An 18,139-nucleotide genomic window follows, 5' to 3' on the forward strand; every position below is an offset into this window, starting at 1 on the left:
GATGCGTTTTTACTATTATCGCTTGATATCATTTACCCTAATATTTTTTTTTAGTTCTTGAAAAAAAAGTGATATGGAAAGCTAATGATGTTTTAAAATTTCAATATTAATTTTCTTGTTGATGTAATAATAATACATGGAATCATTCACAAGAAGTATCTGAACGAACTCGATTTTTTTTCATCTATTAGTGATTTCTATAAAAAATATTAGATAACAGATACATTGATATAAAATATACGTTAATATAATTATTGGATAAATATATGAGAGAAATATCAATTTTGGACAAAGAAAAAAATACTATTGTCTGAATGGCCACAATATCAATCCCGTATACCACGAATTTGCTGTAGCCTAGTGGCGTCACAACTCAAACCCGATTATGTTGTAGAAAGCAGAATGACTTTACAGCACGAATATGTTTTATCGTTGTTTTTAGCGGTGAGGAATTGGATTAACCTCGAAGACCACCTGTTGGGGTAATTTATGACGAGTGAATTCCGGTCAAAGGAGCAGAAGTAACGTAGCAATTTACAACCGCCCCAGACACGTCAACCCTCTTTCTCTTCTGTCGAGTTGGCCACACTCAGTCGAGGTATCAGCTTGTGGTCCAATGATAAAGTATTGCCCGAACCCCTATACCCTTCGTCAGCTGGATATTGGGCACCATACATCACACTATAAATCTAGCTAGTGATTTTGTTTTATTGTTGATGTCTATAGTATATTTACAAACCTGAAATACGTGCTTTAATAATACCTTAGTTGTTAAAGCACGGTAATACATTAACATCGACCGTGAACCGGCTGGTTAATTCAAAGTTAACCAGGTTGGTACATTTATATTATATTGGGCTTTAGTAACGAAACCCAATTGAAGTATCTGCTTTTGTTAAAAAGTATTGTTTGTATAATTCCTGAGTGTAGATCAACCGTAACTTCCACTATTTATGAGCGTGAAGAGAGAGGACGGCTGCTATGTAAATAGACCGTGTGATCAACGTCCGTTCGATGTAGAGTATGAGTGTGACTGAGTAGTGACCCATCGAGGGAGAACGGAATTGGCGCGTCGTCCTTCCTCAAAGGAAGACGGAGCCATCCACTGCGGCTCTCAAATAACGTCTTCCTCTAGTCAAGGATATCAAACTACTGCCCGCTTTGGGTGGCCAGAAAGCCGGCTACAAATGCCTTTACTCAGCATAATATGACGAGGCTTCCCGTGGGCACACCCTATCACGTGCACTAAACATGTCACCTCATAGGCAGTGGAAAGTTACAAGGGGTGAATCAGTATATAAATAAAATGTGATTTACTCATTTTTATAATTCTTCTGTTTATGAAACATGGGCCATTACATCGCTCGGTTACCTACCCTCCGAGCTCCTTATATTTGAAATTTACAGTCTATGAGTTATTTAAAGCTGAATGAAATAAAATACTGAATACATTATTAATTATTCTATTTCACTTAATATTTTCTGCTAGTGTCAAAATTTAAAAAGAAAACGTAAATTCCTTTCATTGTCATTCATTTTTTCTAACTGACGTAGTGAGAAGGACTATAAAAAGTAAATAATCCTTGCTGGTATACTCTTCCTCCAGTGAAGCTCCAAACATCGACAATATTTATCTGATTTATTCCTGTCACTTCACATTTCTTTTGACTTTTCTCCACGATAAATATCCTCGAGGAGATACCACCACCTAATTGCTAGTCATTACTCCATATCAACATCAAATTTTAAGCCTCGGTAGGATAGTGTTTAATCTGTATATTATAAACAGTATCATGCTTACTTATATAAAGAGAGTGAGATATAAAGTGTAGGTGGGTAACTAGTCAGATCAAGACGTGTTCTCTCCCCAACAGACTCAAGCTAACTAATATCTGTTTGATGTCCAGCATAAAAAAAATAAAGTTTGATGTCCAGATTAAGAAAATATACAAATGTTTGATGTCCAGCTTAAGGAAATAAATAAATGTTGATGTCTAGCTTAAAAAAATCAATGTTTGTCAGCTTAAAAAAATAAACATTGGATGTCCAGCTTAAAAAGAAAAGAAAACAGTTGATCAGGAAACGTCATGCCAAACTGAGGAGAGTATGTAAATAGTTTAAAGGTGGAAACTTTAGGGGAGACACGTACAAAAACATACAGTACAATGTTAGGTGTGTATCCAACTCTAAAGTTGATCAACAAATAACAATGGATCTCAACTAAATTTGGTCTGGGGTACACAATATCTCTGAGGTTCCAATAATCAGTATTTTTCGTCATCATTTAGTTATGGTCGATTAGGATTTGCTGAGACACATATGGTCGATTGGATTTGCTGAGACACGTATGGTCGACTGGGATTTTCTGAGACACGTATGGTCGATTGGGTTTTGCTGAGACACGAATGGTAGATTAGGATTTGCTGAGACACGCTTCAATAATTCACATGTTTAAATAAGTATTATAGTTTAAGTCATCAACAAATAAATATCGAGAAATATAAATCTTTTCCTTCTCTTCTCTTTTAACTTACCCCTGTATAATCTCACAGCCACTATCTCTACCGATGACTAGGCGACGACTCATCAAGAGGTGTGTGTGTTAGCGACAGGTGGCGCCAAGTACCGGAATTCTATCACGCACGGTGGTACATGGAGAGAGAGAGAGAGAGAGAGAGAGAGAGAGAGAGAGAGAGAGAGAGAGAGAGAGAGAGAGAGAGAGTTGCTTATCTAACCTCACAATATTCTCCTGTAAGAGCTTCACTTTAAAACAGTTTACATCATTGACATAAAAATGACCTCTCACTTTTGTTCCGGAATGACGGAACAGTATGATAAACAAATATTACATGAGAAATAAGAACTGTTCTCTCATTTGCCACAATATGTGTTGAAGCTTTATTTCACCAAACCATAAACGTTTTCTTGGAAGAAAATTCACTAACAATGAAGTTCCTGACACATTTTTTTTTCCAGCATAAACTTTAAACAATAGTCTTTCGTAACTTTTGACATTGGAATAGACTATTGTTCCTACCTTTGTTTACAGTTGTCGTATAGAAAGTATTCTCTCTGATGGATAACCTATGCATATAATTTAATTTGAGATTATATTGGGATTAGTTAATTTATGTTTGCAGCATAATACGAACATACGAAATCCCTCATCATGCTGTGAAACTTACCGGACGTATAAGATCAGTATAAAGATGCCAGTCTTCCCTATTGTTTAATGGTTGTTGTTTAGTACATGAACTTGGCTTATATGTTTAACTATTAAGGACAACTACCGCAGCTATTGTTATAAACCTTGGTAACTCAGGTAGTGACAACAACGACATTAGGGGCAGTCAAGTCATTCTTCTTTGTCGTTGAGAGCTTATATTTCAAAAGATAAATATTGTTTTTTGATCTTTCTTGTGTACGATTAATAAAGCAGATTTTTATAATGGCTTGACTTCCACATGAACCTGATATTATTCCCTTACGAAATTCCCACAACATGATTCTACCCCCCAAACTAAAGCATCAACCTCTTATACTTCAAATGTTGGCGCCGTTACTGACGATGCTGACGCTTCAAGCATCAACGGATCACTAAACCATCGACGGTGTTATAACCACTCCCAATAAAATGAAAAGTACAACATTTGACAACTTACTAGGTACTGGGACTAAAAAAATATGCAGCTTTCTCAGGTACAAGTTTTCAAGTCGATATTTTACCTGGAAAAGAAGAAAAATGAGTTAGAAATGAATAAAAACAATTAAAAAGGTTATATTACTAAATTAAAATATCAATGAATATATAAATCAAACAGCTGATCTTAATATTTTTCTAATGAATTTGAGATAAGACGTTTAGTGGAGAAGGGTTTACACACTACACATTAAAGATATATTTCCTTTGCATTATAATAAGGTACACTCGGAAACCATAATCTCTAGCCCACCTGGGTCAGTGCTGGAGGTTAGTACAGTGTCCTTTCTGGACGGGGTCCACTCTAACTATCACGAGGCAACATACGCATGAACACACAGTCATTCGTGATAGTTAGTGGGCCCCCGTCCAGAAAGGACGCTGTACTAACCTCCAGCACCGACCCAGGTGGGCTAGAGATTATGGTTTCCGACTGTACTTGAAGCGCATACTTTGGGTTACTATAAATACATACTTTTAAGTCATCAACAATTGGCAAGTTTGAGATTTGGGTTATAATGTATTACAGTACACTCAATTACGCTTCAACAACTAAGATTTTCCAGTGCGCAATTCTTTATGTATGTATGTATGTATGTATGTATGTATGTATGTATGTAGAAATCTTTTAACAATTACCTCATCGCTTCAGTTTAAGAGACTTGTTTCAACAACAATATTTATCCACAAGAAACAAAAGACTGACGACTTCGTACAGATGTCTCTTTGTATCTGTTGAATATTTCCTTGGTTCTCAATCCTTATTAATTTTCACTCTTCCAAATTATACATATATCACAGGCCAACATAAATCTATACATCCTTGCATATACGAGCTTGCATATCGAAAACAAATCCATACACAAATATACATCCATTCACGTTTACACACTCAAGCATACATACACGCAATCACACACACAAACTAAAAACAATCCAAAAGTCCCACAAACATAAAGACGTAAATTCATTGGTAGAAATATTGAAAATCTAAAGAATCAGATTATTTACTTACACAATATATATCAGTACAAGTACATTATTTGCCTGCTATAAAGGACAACTATATACAGTAAACTAAATTCCACCTTTAAAATCATATTCGTAAATTCACCATTTTCTATAAACTGTCTACTAGGTAAGGTCACGTTGGATTAGATAAAGAATAGTTAATCCCTTCCCTCATCCTCCACCCCCTCTCCCTCATCCTCCAGCACCCCCAACCCACCCACCTCTCCCTCTCCACTGTGTTTCTCCTCGCTTTCACCTTTGTCGGGGTGTGATACCAACTTGTGTTTTAAGAGTTTTTTTTAATACTTCTGCACTTAATTAAATATATTTCCCCGGTTTTCTTTACGTACTAGCCACTATATCTATTGCAGTACTATCACTTAGTTTTTATATTAATTGTCTATACTCTATAGTAAAAACAAATATATATAAAAAAGGGTCATTTGTGTACAGAAATCTAGGAACCAAAGTGAAAGCGCGAGGGATCCACTGAAGCGTAAATCGTATCCAAGAGGGAACTTGCCAACACAACCCCGTTACTACCCCCCACCATTCATTGTTTAAACCCGACAGTCACTTAAAACTCTTACATGTTTATCAAGGCATTTATTTACGAAGACCAATTATTTTAATGAATTTCTGTATTTTATAATCTGACAAATTTTCTAAATTTGTGACGATGTGAAGAGGGTTGCCGGTACTGTGTGTGTGTGTGTGTGTGTGTGTGTGTGTGTGTGTGTGTGTGTGTGTGTGTGTGTCGCCCTTAAACTTGACCATGAACTTTGCTTCTTTGCTTCATCTCCATGTGTGAGTACTTCACCTCATTTGTTGATCACACCAACCTTCTGCTGTTAACGGAAGTCCTGTAATTATGCGCGTAGGCTACAGATTCGAACACATTTTTATATAAATCTTTGGCGCCTCAACAGACTGACCGAACTCTATTGATGCTCGTATGGATAAAGATTATGATGGTGCTCTTAGTTTTACCACAGCGCCAATGACTTATTAGTACCATTGTTAGTTCTGAAAAATATCATGTTAGAAAACGAATCATTGACTTTGTTGTAAATCATATTGTAATAATTAGTTTACTCAGCTTCCATAAATTTAACCTAACCTAAATGAACATGACTTAAAATATGAAAGTTATAAGGAGAAAAGACAAATAGATGTGTGTATGTATGTATGTATGTATGTATGTGTGTGTGTGTGTGTGTGTGTGTGTGTGTGTGTGTGAAAGTTGACAGAAAGTGAGGTACGCGAAGATTCCAGCTAAGGCCTATTTTTATAAGAGAAAGTTTGACAAAAAAAGAAAGCTGTGGTCTAGACATAAGTGTAGGTGTTGGTCTAGGTGTAGTTGTATGTGTAAATGGATTCAAGTGTGTTTCATAAACCTAGAGTATACAGTATGTACTGCTGACGAGGGAAGTGGTGATGCTTTTAGGCGTCACGCGAAGATTTGACACCCTAGCTTATTTCACCTGATGATTAAACACCCTAACGGTAACCTTACTTAACCAAACCAATTCCTGTATACGGTACCCAATTCTACAGTTAGGGAAGTGTAGGCGGTCGAGTACAGTGTTTTGCCGTACCATCTCCATGGGTACCGATAGTTTAGTATAGTGCGCCATATCCACACTACCCCTGAAGGGTTGTCATGCCTAAGGAAAGCCACTTTCACTTTCATTATCAGTGTAATCTGTAACGCGTCTATGGCTGTTTGTATGTTAAGCCAAGACTTTAGTATATTTTTATTCGATATTACGGAGTAGATTTTTTTGTATGTAAAAAAGCTGCTGTATAAATATAAAATCTTAATGTTTATAATCAGCTAAAATAATCTTTCAAGTTATAAGTAGTAATTATTGTACTGCAGACTATGAACTAACACTATGAAATCTTTTTAGGGGTAAATATTCAACCTTTTTCTTGTCTTGTTTTCCTGTTCGTTATCTTTGGTCATATATTCCACTAAGTGTATTCATATCATCATAAAAACACTGACGACTTGTGTGTATTATGACGGTAAGGTATGTAGACGTATAAGTTCCTTGTGATATATTTCGAAGACTTTTAAATGACAAAATATTCGAGTCAGTGCGTCGCTCTTTTTAAGTCTTTGCTATACGTATAATCAACACATATGAGGCATAATCATGAACCATCGTAAATATAACAAAATTAGAGATAAAAATCTATTTGAAATTATAAGAGCAATGTCTTTCAGTGTTAATGTTCAGGTAATACTGGCCACATAACTATTACATTGTTTTTTGAGTAATTGTTACATCAACGCTGTTTATTTTTTCTTCGTCTGTCTCATTTCGTTTTGCCGTTTACTGTACCTATGTATTGTAGCGTTTGCTTGTCAGTTGTAGGGGAGAGTACCCACTACAGTATCTTCTTGTCTCGTGTTTTACAATATAGCCTCATTAATTTCAAATATAAACGATTTCGACATGGATGTGATATTTGAAAGTTCCATTTGTATAAATGATTTGTAACTAAATTAATAATGTTTATAATATTTATTTATCTGTGTAAGTGAATAATATTGATTCAAATACAGTGGTTTGGGATTGAAGAACGCTGTCTTAAGTTTATGGATTATATTACCTATATTTATGGTTTAGGTTGGGTTAGGTTAGATCAGATTAGGTTAGGTCAGATTAGATTAGGTTTCTGGACGGATCCCCTGAAGAATTCCACTCCAACTTAATTTCATCCTAACACTATTTGGGGGGATGAGGTGAGGTGAGGTTAGGTTAGGGGGTTAGATGGGGGGCCTAGGAGGGAATTTGGGGTTATTGTGACCAATTACTGGGAGGTAAAAATATACACCTGCGTCACCTTCACTTGTTACACCTGTTTTCCCACTACAGCCTCTCTCGCAGGTTATAATGGTCAGGTCAGTCTTATCCGAGATGTTACCACCCCTACCCTCCTGCAGGTCAGTCTTATCCGAGATGTTACCACCCCTACCCTCCTGCAGGTCAGTCTTATCCGAGATGTTACCACCCCTACCCTCCTGCAGGTCAGTCTTATCGGCGATGTTACCACCCCTACCCTCCAGGTCATAATGGTCAGGTCAGTCTTAGCGATGTTACCACCCCTACCCTCCTGCAGGTCAGTCTTATTGGCGATGTTACCACCCCTACCTTCTGCAGGTCATAATGGTCAGGTCAGTCTTATCGGCGATGTTACCACCACCTACCCTCCTGCAGGTCAGGTCTTATCGGCGATGTTACCACCCCTACCCTCCCACAGGGTCATAATGGTCAGGTCGGTCTTATCGGCGATGTTACCACCTCCTACCCTCCCGCAGGTCAGTCTTATCGGCGATGTTACCTCCCCTACCCTCCCACAGGCAATGGTCAGGTCAGGTCAGGTCGGTCTTATCGGCGATGTTACCACCTCCTACCCTCCCGCAGGTCAGTCTTATCAGCGATGTTACCACCCCTACCCTCCCACAGGGTATAATGGTCAGGTCAGGTCAGGTCGGTCTTATCAGCGATGTTACCACCTCCTACCCTCCCGCAGGTCAGTCTTATCGACGATGTTACCACCCCTACCCTCCCACAGGGTATAATGGTCAGGTCAGGTCAGGTCAGTCTTATCGGCGATGTTACCACCCCTACCCTCCCGTGGTCATAATCTTTGTTGATATTACCCAGTTGACCCGAGTCAGGTCAATCCAGGTCACTTCACAGTTCTATTTTTCATATTTTTTTTTAATTGTTGATGGAATAGTGTAAATGATATTAACGTCATTACGCGCTTAAACACCTTAGTTGTTGAGACAGTAATAACATAACGCTTACTCCCCTGTCTATGGGACTATTCTGTCACTAACTTCACAAAGCGTCTTTAAGTAACTTGTAAGAAAACTAAATATATTGAGCACTTTACTAACACACAAACCGTCTTTAAATAATAACTCATAAGGAAATAAAGTACACTGAGAACTTTTATTAAGAGCATTACCAATATGAGAAGACACAGAGATAAAACTATGCTGGTTACTGACTCCACCCAGCCATTGTACCAACTTTCTCCAGCCAGTAACGCGAATTAGGAAAAATAGGAGCACCTGAAGATTAGCCTCGTTTATTTTTACCCTAAGATTAATCACCCTGACGTTACCTGTGTGTGTGGTGGTGGGGGGGGGGGCAGATTATTTTAAGATAGTTTAGAAATCTTTAACTTAACTGATATTCCTTGAAGCACAGTTACTACTACTTACATCTCAAACATCACTTCCTACTTATAAATATAACTGTCACGTCGTATAAGTTACTTGATGACCTTACTTAAGTTGCTCAACATTCACTTTTATACACACAAAGAAAACAAACACCATAAAACACAGTAAAACTTGTATCTACCACTAGTGTCGATAATTGCCATGTTTCCTTCAATAACATCAATGGACAGATACTATCATTTCTCTATTGTTTGGTGACATTGATATTTAATTGAATACAAAAGGTCGTTTAAGTTAGATTAACGGATGTTCTGTGTGTGTGTGTGTTACTTACAGTCGGATCCTTTGGAGATTTCACGCCCCCAGCTTATTTCATTTAAAGATTTACCCCAGCTTATTTCACCTGAAGATTTTCCCCAGCTTATTTCACAACATAACGAAATTAAATTAACCTAACCTAACGACTCCAAGATATATTTCAATTGATCTGAAGTTAGCTAGATAAGTTTGATCCATGGATTTAATCTTTAAAACATAAACAATTGAACTGTTTATTTGTACTTAAGAGAACAAAATTGATTAATGTACATATCAAGGAAAAGTTACTATTATATTTATAAAAAAAAAGGATAATTTTTTTTAAGGACAACTAAAAAAACAAAACCTTTGTATGTTTGTTTTGTTAATAGTTGGTGATATAGGAGGTATGTATCCCCCGGTCTGGTCTCGCTAACAGAGCATAGAGCACCACCACCAACACCACCACCACCACGTAAGGAGCCAATAGTGTACGGCGAGTTTAGTATTAATTAAACATAAAATAATGGAAGTTAATATCTGAGACAACTATAAAGATATGACTTTCTTTCTTTTAGCCTTGGAGAGAGAGAGAGAGAGAGAGAGAGAGTGAGTCCAGTGTAAAAACAACAATATTGAATCTACAAAATATTCTTTTCTGAATGGTGAAACACTTAAATATAAAACAAAACAACAACACATGGCATTAAAACAAGTTAAACCCATAAACCAACCCCCCCCCCCAAAAAAAAACATCGAATATTTAGATCCATGAACTAGGCAACCAACCAATCACAGCTGGGTGGACTAGGCTTGAGTTGACCTTGGAATGAACCAGTAGTCTTTAACAACTCTAGTACTGTGTATGTTTTTTTAAAGTGAGGAGTTTAAAGTGGATTTCCGGGTATCAAGAGACTACAAATCACAAGGTCGAGTGACAGATAAATAATATTCTTGATCTAGTAAAAACCAAAATCGAGTTTTTGTGACGTGTCCGCTAATTTTTGTCAAGTCAGAGGTTAGCGGTTTAGCGATGTTAGCTTAATGAGCGCAGGCGGACACGTTTCCTAATGACTTAACACTATTTGGCGTCTTGTATATTAAGATAACTGGTGTACGTGTATAAAATCTTATGTTATTAATAGACAGTAGCACATAATAAAACAATAGGAGCTACAATAGAAAGAAAAATAATATGTAAAATGATACTGCACTTATACTCAAAGACTTTGGTTACTGAATCAGAAAAAACTTAAGCGGATCATATGAAGTTTAGGCACCCCATGATTAAATAATGATTATATCTAATACACTAAACGTTACCTGGGGGATTTAAGTTAGATTATATTAAATTATTTAGACTATTTAATACTCATGTGAAATAAGCTAGGGAGCCTAATTTTCAGCTGATCCATTTATGCCACTTTTGATAAACTTTCAGTCATATTAAATACGCCTTTAATAAAAAAACAAACAACCAGTGATGATTAAAAGGTTAAAGTTTTTGATGAAATAGATGAAATATTTTATTCTAAGGTTATGATGGAGAGAGAGAGAGAGGTGATGGTCGTAAGAAGCAAAACATGAATTATCACTCACCACCCCACAACAAAGTCCCAGACGCCCAATTATCGAACTCGTATATTGTTGTGATAATACGTATAATAAGTTTAAAATCCAGTGATAGTATTTTAAGTTCTCGTTTTCACAACAAAGGGACGGACTGACAGACATAATGCAAACGAATGAACACAAAAACGGCGAGGGACAATAAGTGGATACAACCAGGTAAAATTTTATACCGATAGGCAAACATGTACAGTCGCTTGCAATTATACCTGGTACAGTAGCAGGTGCATTTTGTGAGATATGGCAAAGCTGTGGAATGCTTATGTCTGGCTACTATTGCGAGGTTCGTTAGAGGCCATTACAGAACCTTGGTCGGGTTTCTGCGATTCACACATCAACATTATTCGGAATCACGTGAAGAATAAGCACATCAGTTTATTTCACCTGATGATTACAAAACTCTAACGCTACTTGGAGGTTTAGGTCAGATTACCGTAAAAGGTGTTTAATTATCAGGTGAAATAAGGTGAGGTGTCTAATCTTCAGGTGAACCAATATATACAGGATGGTACATGTCTCCCCTTTGGTAAATACAAGCTTGAAGTAAAGTATAAATTGTGGGAATTATTGACATTTGACTCCATAAAACTCTTAAGAAATCCTAAATAATAATAATAATAATAATAATAATAATAATAATAATAATAACAATTCATGAGGAATTAGACTAAAGTACAAGATTCAAATTTCAAATAATTGACTCGGGGTTGAAGGAAAGACGATTAATTTTTGAAAGAAGAAAAAAAAAATAGAAAACGTTTTTGACTTTCAGGGAGGAAATTTATATTCCTTTAAACTGGGGCAGTAAAGAGATCTCATCCAGCCATGATCATTATAAAGTCTGTGTGTAATTGCATCTTGGATTTGGTCACCTGCAAGATTCACACGGTCTCACTGAAACAAACGTTGCACACCTTTACGCTACATGGGGTTGGGTTAGATTAGGCGAGCGTTAGGGTGGTTCATCTTCCGGTGAAATAAGATAGGTAGAGGAGCGAATTTTCGGATAATCCACAAATAATAATCCCAAACATATATGAAACACAGGGAGCAGTAATAAAGGGAGTAGTAACACAGGGAGCAGTAACACAGGGAGCAGTAACACAGGGAGCAGTAACACAGGGAGCAGTAACACAGGGAGCAGTACAGGGAGCATAATACTCACTTGTACAGGGAAGCTACAATAAGAACAGTTTTCCAGGAATATCCACACAAGGGCTGGCAGCCACGGACAACACCGCTCACACTAGCGTCCAAGAGCCAACTAAATTCAGGGTACTCGTGGATCAGCGAAGCCAGATCACACCCCACACAGAAATGACCTTCGGCTCACCAAACAACCTAATGCAGTGGCTCAGGGCGTGGCGCTGCTGCCTGCTGGGGGAGTTCTCGAGGTACTCACAACAAAAACTCAGTGCTGGACCTGATTCGCCTTACTTAGGACTGATAAGCTCAAGGATTAAGTTGGGTGACGGAGTGTTGCAAGAGGTGGGTGAGTGTTGCTAGAGGTGGGTGACTGTGGGAGTGTTGCAAGAGGTGGGTGACTGTGAATATTACAAGAGGTGGGTGAGTGTTGCAAGGGATGGGTGACTGTGTGAGTGTTGCAAGAGATGGGTGACTGTGGGAGTGTTGCAAGATATGGGTGACTGAGTATTGCAAGAGGTGGGTGAGTGTTGCAAAAGATGGGTGACTGTGGGAGTGTTGCAAGATATGGGTGACTGAGTATTGCAAGAGGTGGGTGAGTGTTGCAAAAGATGGGTGACTGTGGGAGTGTTGCATAAAGTGAATGAGTGACTGGGTGTTGCAGCAAGAAGTAAGCAACAATGTTGCAGAGTAAGTGGGAGTCAAAAAACAAGCAGGTCCTGGGAAGTAAAATTGGTCACTCAGGACAAGGGGTAAAACAGGACCAGGGAAGGGTAGGTTTAAATGTATACTATACAAACAGTAGGAGCGTTAGAAATAAAATAGACTTGCTGAGAGCGGTTGTATGTACCGAGAAAGTAGACGTCATAGCAATCACCGAAACTTGGATGAATCTGGCGAGCAAGAACTTTTTATCAGAGTACCACATAGACGGGTACAACCTTTTTCACAAGGACAGGGAAGGTAGGAAGGGGGGAGGGGTCGCACTCTTCGTGAGGAATATATTAAAATGTTGTATTAATAATACAATAAAAGGTGAAATAGGAACCGAGTCTGTATGGGTAGAAATTGCGGAAGGAAGAGAAAAACTAATTAAGCGAGATAATAGTGACTAGTAACGATGTTGGTAAGCAAATAGACAAACTAAAGCCTAATAAGTCACCAGGTCCCGATGAGATATTTGCCAGAGTATTAAATGAATGTAAGGAAGAGCTTAGTATCCCCTTAGCAAAGTTGTTTAACATGTCCTTAAAAACAGGTGTAGTACCAGAATCCTGGAGGATAGCGAATGTAATACCGATTTTCAAGAAGGGGAATAGATCACTATCCTCTAACTACCGTCCAATCAGTCTAACATCAATTGTAGGTAAATTACTGGAAGCAATCATTTCAAACTCTATTCGAAACCACCTGGAGAAGCAGAAATTGATCAATGATTCCCAGCATGGCTTCACAAGCGGGCGTTCATGTCTAACTTATCTATTAACATTCTTTTCATCAGTTTTCGAATCGGTGGACGAGGGGTACAATTATGATGTGGTATATCTCGACTTTAGCAAAGCCTTCGGCAGTCCCCCACGAAAGACTAATAAGAAAGGTAGAAGCACATGGCATTAAAGGTAATATTCTAAAAAGGATTAGGGCGTGGTTACAGGACAGGAAACAGGGAGTGAGCATTAACGGCACTAAATCCCATTGGAGCAACGTCACTAGTGGAGTTCCCCAAGGCTCAGTACTTGGACCATTATTATTTATTATATACATAAACGACATAGATATCGGCATAGACAGCAACATAAGTAAATTTGCTGATGACACTAAAATAGGACGTGTAATTAAATCTGACGAGGACTCAGCAAAACTACAGGAAGATAAAAAAAAAATTTCGAATGGTCTGAAAAATGGCAGATGAAATTCAATGTGGACAAATGTAAAGTACTCAGTATAGGAGATGTAAACAGGGAAACCAGTTACCAGATGAACAACGATGCCATTGAGAAATCCGACTGCAAGAGATATTTAGGAGTAATGATAAGTAGGAATCTATTAGCCAAGTAAACAATGTGTTGTTTTGCTCGTAACGAGGCTAATAAAGTACTTGGGTTCATACAAAGGAGTGTTAGTTACAAGACTAGCGAGGTCATCTTAAGATTATATCTTGCGCTTGTGAGACCTCACCTGGATTAAGCAGTTCAGTTCTGGTCACGGTATTACAGAATGGATATAGAATCTTTGGAAAGAATCCAGAGGAGAATGACAAGACTAATCCCGGGCATTAGGAACCTTGAGTACAGAGACAGGTTAAAGCATTTTAATTTGCACTCCCTCGAGAGACGTAGAGTGAGGGGCGACATGATAGAGGTGTATAAATGAAAGTCAGGGCTAAGCAATGGGGACATTTCAAAGGTACTCAAACTATCCAACCAGGAGCGAACTCGTAACAATGGTGGATGAATGGAACAAGTTACCAAATATCATCATTAACTCGAATACGCTGGATAGCTTCAAACATAGGTTGGATGCTTATATGAGCAATAGGGGTTGGGTGTAAATGGGACTGCCTAGTATGGGCCAATAGGCCCGCTGCAGTTTTCCCCAGTCTTATTTTCTAATGGGAGTGATTTACTGGCCCCAAAGTCTTGGGAAAGAAGCAGCTCAGCCCATATGGCAGGAAATGAGTAGGGGCAGCAAGATACAACAACCTGTGCATTATGGGGGATTTCAACTTAAGAAATATTGACTGGGACAACATTGTAGGTGACTATGAATCTGAAGACTTCCTAGACGCAGTACTGGACAATTTTTTTATAACAACTAATTACAGAAACTACTAGAGGTGACAATATATTAGACCTAGTATTAACAAATAAAGAAAATATTATCAGAGATATCACAATAGGGGAAGAACTAGGCAACAGTGATCACAGAGAAATCAGGTTTACCCTAAATTTGGAAACGAAAAATAATGACAATATGGTCAGAGTCCCAGACTTTCTATTGGCAGATTATGATGGGTTAAGAAGGTACCTAGGTGAGGTCACCTGGGAACGGTCAGGTCGGTCTCCGGTAGGAATGGGTGAGGTCACCGGCGACACAACATTTGATCATGACTATAATAAATTCACTAGTATACTATGTAAAGCACAATAACTAAATATACCATACAGAAAAATTAGGTCAAATAAGAATGAGACAAGGTGGATGACAAAAACACTTAAACATGACATAGGAATAAAGAAAGGAATTTATAAGAAATTAAAGGGAGGGGAGGAGCATCTCAGAGATAGGTATAATGAACTATCTAGGAATGTTAAGAGAAATGTAAGGAAGGCAAAGAGGGACTACGAAATCAGGATAGCAAGAGAATCCAAGGCAAACCCCAAGAGATTTTTCCAGGTACATAGGACAAAGGTCAAGGACAAAGTGGGACCTTTAAAGTCAGAGAGAGGGGAAGTGATCGATGATAGTTAGGAAATAAGCAAAGCATTAAACAGCTACTTCTTATCAGTTTTCACATAAGAAATTCAAGAGAAAACGCCAGAGGTGGAACTGACATTTAGGGGAAATGAAGAAGAGAAACTAAAGGATATTACTATCAGAAAAGAGGATGTTCTTAAGAAGATAAATAAATTAAAGAAGACAAAATCCCCAGGGCCGGATGAAATTTTCCCTCAAGTTTTGAAAGAGTGTAAGGAACAGATTAGCGGACCCCTCGTAAATTTATTTATAAAATCATTAGACATGGGAGTTGTGCCAGACTTGTGGAAACAGGCAAATTACTGGCCGATTAGTTTGACGTCAGTAATAGGAAAATTTCTTGAATCAATTATAGCAAATAGCATCCAAGCGCATTTAGAGAAAAACAAATTAATCTACGACCCTCAACGTGGATTTACAAAGGGAAAATCTTGTCTAACAAATCTGCTGACGTTTTTTAGGAAAGTCTAAAAGGTAGTAGATAATGACGAAAATGTTATTTACTTAGACTTTAGCAAAGCATTTGACAGAGTACCGCATCAGAGGCTTCTGAGTAAAGTTAAGGCTCATGGTATCGAGGGGAAAGTTTTAAACTGGATAAAATCATGGCTCACCGATAGAACACAGAGGGTCAGCGTAGATGGTGTTATATCTGAGTGAGGCTGTGTAACTAGTGAGGTTTCCCAGGGGTCAGTACTGGGCCCACTCTTGTTTATAATCTACATAAACGATCTAGATACTGGGATCAGCAGTGACATAAGCAAGTTGCGGATGACACCAAAATAGGGCGGCAGATTAATTCAGGGCAGGATGCAAATGCACTACAGGAGGATTTAAATAAACTGCAGGAGTGGTCAGAAAGGATGGCAAATAAAATTCAACACCAGCAAGTGCAGCGTACTTAATACTGGAAGAACAAATACTGTCAATGTATACAGCCTTAACAACATCAACCTAGAGAAGTAGACTTGTGAAAGAGACTTAGAGGTACTTGTAAGCCCGGACCTTCGGCCTAGAAAACAGTGCGTTAATGTTTGAAATAAGGGAGAGTATTAGGTTTTATATCTAGAAGTGTAAGTAATAAGAGTGGGGAGGTCATATTGCAATTATATCTTGCGCTAGTCAGGCCGCACCTCGATTATGCTGTTCAGTTCTGGTGCCCTTATTATAGAATGGATATCAATTCACTGGAGTCGGTGCAGCGAAGAAAGACGAAAATGATTCCGGGACTTAGAAACCTTCCATATCAAGACAGATTAAAGAAATTAAACTTGCATGCCCTAGAAAGACGAAGAGTGCGGGGAGATATGAAAGAAGTATTAAAGTGGGTGAAAGGAATCAATAAAGGGGATATAGATAAAGTTCTTATAATATCAGAGCAGGATAGGACTCGTAGCAACGGATTTAAGTTTAGGTTTAGGAGGGAGATAGGAAGAAACTGGTTCACAAATAGGGTGGTAGACAAGTGGAACAAGCTTAGCAACTTTGTAGTAAGTGCTGGGACACTGGAAAGTTTTAAAAGGAGGCTGGATAGATTCATGGATGATAGAGAGTGGGAGTAACTCTCGACAGCAGCTGCCATGCACAGGCCAACCGGCCTATTGCAGACTCCTTATTTTCTTATGTTCTTATGTTCTTAAGTGAATGAGTGACTGAGTGTTCCAGGCGGGAGTGACTGAGGATTGCAGCAGGAAGTGAATGAATGACTGAGTGTTGCAGCAAGAAGTGAGTAACTGACTGTTGCAGCAGGTAGTGAGTGAGTGACTGAGGAAGTGTTGCAGCAAGAAGTGAGTAACTGAGTGTTGCAGCAGGAAGTGAGTGAGTGACTGAGGAAGTGTGGCAGCAGAAAGTGAGTGACTGTGGAAGTGTTGCAGGAGGAAACGTGATAACACTGTATTACTTCCTGTTCCCTTTTTTTTCAAACAAAGAATCCTCGACATTTACCCAGATCCAAAACTACGATACCTTAAATAAAAAAATAATAAGCTACAATACTTTCACTTACAAAAAATAATAAACTACGATACCTTCACTTACAAAACAATAATAAACTATGATACCTATACTTAAAGAAATATATATATATAATAAACTACGATACCTTCACTTAAAAAACAATAATAAACTATGATACCTATACTTAAAAAATATATAATAAACTACGATACATTCACTTTAAAATAATAATAAACTACGATACTTTCACTTTAAAAATATAATAAACTACGATACTTTCACTTTAAAAATATAATAAACTACGATACTTTCACTTTAAAAAAATAATAAACTACGATACCTTCACTTACAAAACAATAATAAACTATGATACCTATACTTAAAAAATATATAATAAACTACGATACATTCACTTTAAAATAATAATAAACTACGATACTTTCACTTTAAAAAAATAATAAACTACGATACCTTCACTTACAAAACAATAATAAACTATGATACCTATACTTAAAAAATATATAATAAACTACGATACATTCACTTACATAAATAATAAACTACGATACTTTCACTTTAAAAAAATAATAAACTACGATACTTTCACTTTAAAAAAATAATAAACTACGATACTTTCGCTTTAAAAATATAATAAACTACGATAGTTTCACTTACACAAAATAACCTCAACAAAACATCGTCCACCACTGACAGAC

General features: G+C 37.7%; 1 protein-coding gene across 5 annotated transcripts in view; it reads right to left on the reverse strand.

Annotated features, from left to right (window-relative positions):
• Positions 1-18,139, reverse strand: part of LOC121867284 (brain-specific serine protease 4-like) — a 120,305-nt gene that overhangs the window by 36,814 nt on the left and 65,352 nt on the right. For 4 of the 5 annotated variants that reach the window (XM_042367177.1, XM_042367174.1, XM_042367176.1 and 1 more), the window contains exons 1-2: positions 12,013-12,096; positions 3,663-3,726 (exon numbers count right to left, since the gene is read on the reverse strand). The exons of the other annotated variant lie outside the window; for it this stretch is intronic. The gene's annotated coding sequence lies outside the window, so the exon portion shown is untranslated. Of the gene's footprint in view, positions 1-3,662; positions 3,727-12,012; positions 12,097-18,139 lie in introns of those variants that run through there. 5 annotated transcript variants of the gene reach the window in all.

The sequence above is a fragment of the Homarus americanus genome, unplaced genomic scaffold (assembly GCF_018991925.1).
Source record: "Homarus americanus isolate GMGI-L3 unplaced genomic scaffold, GMGI_Hamer_2.0 scaffold6317, whole genome shotgun sequence".
In the NCBI taxonomy this organism is placed as follows: Eukaryota; Metazoa; Arthropoda; class Malacostraca; order Decapoda; family Nephropidae; genus Homarus; species Homarus americanus.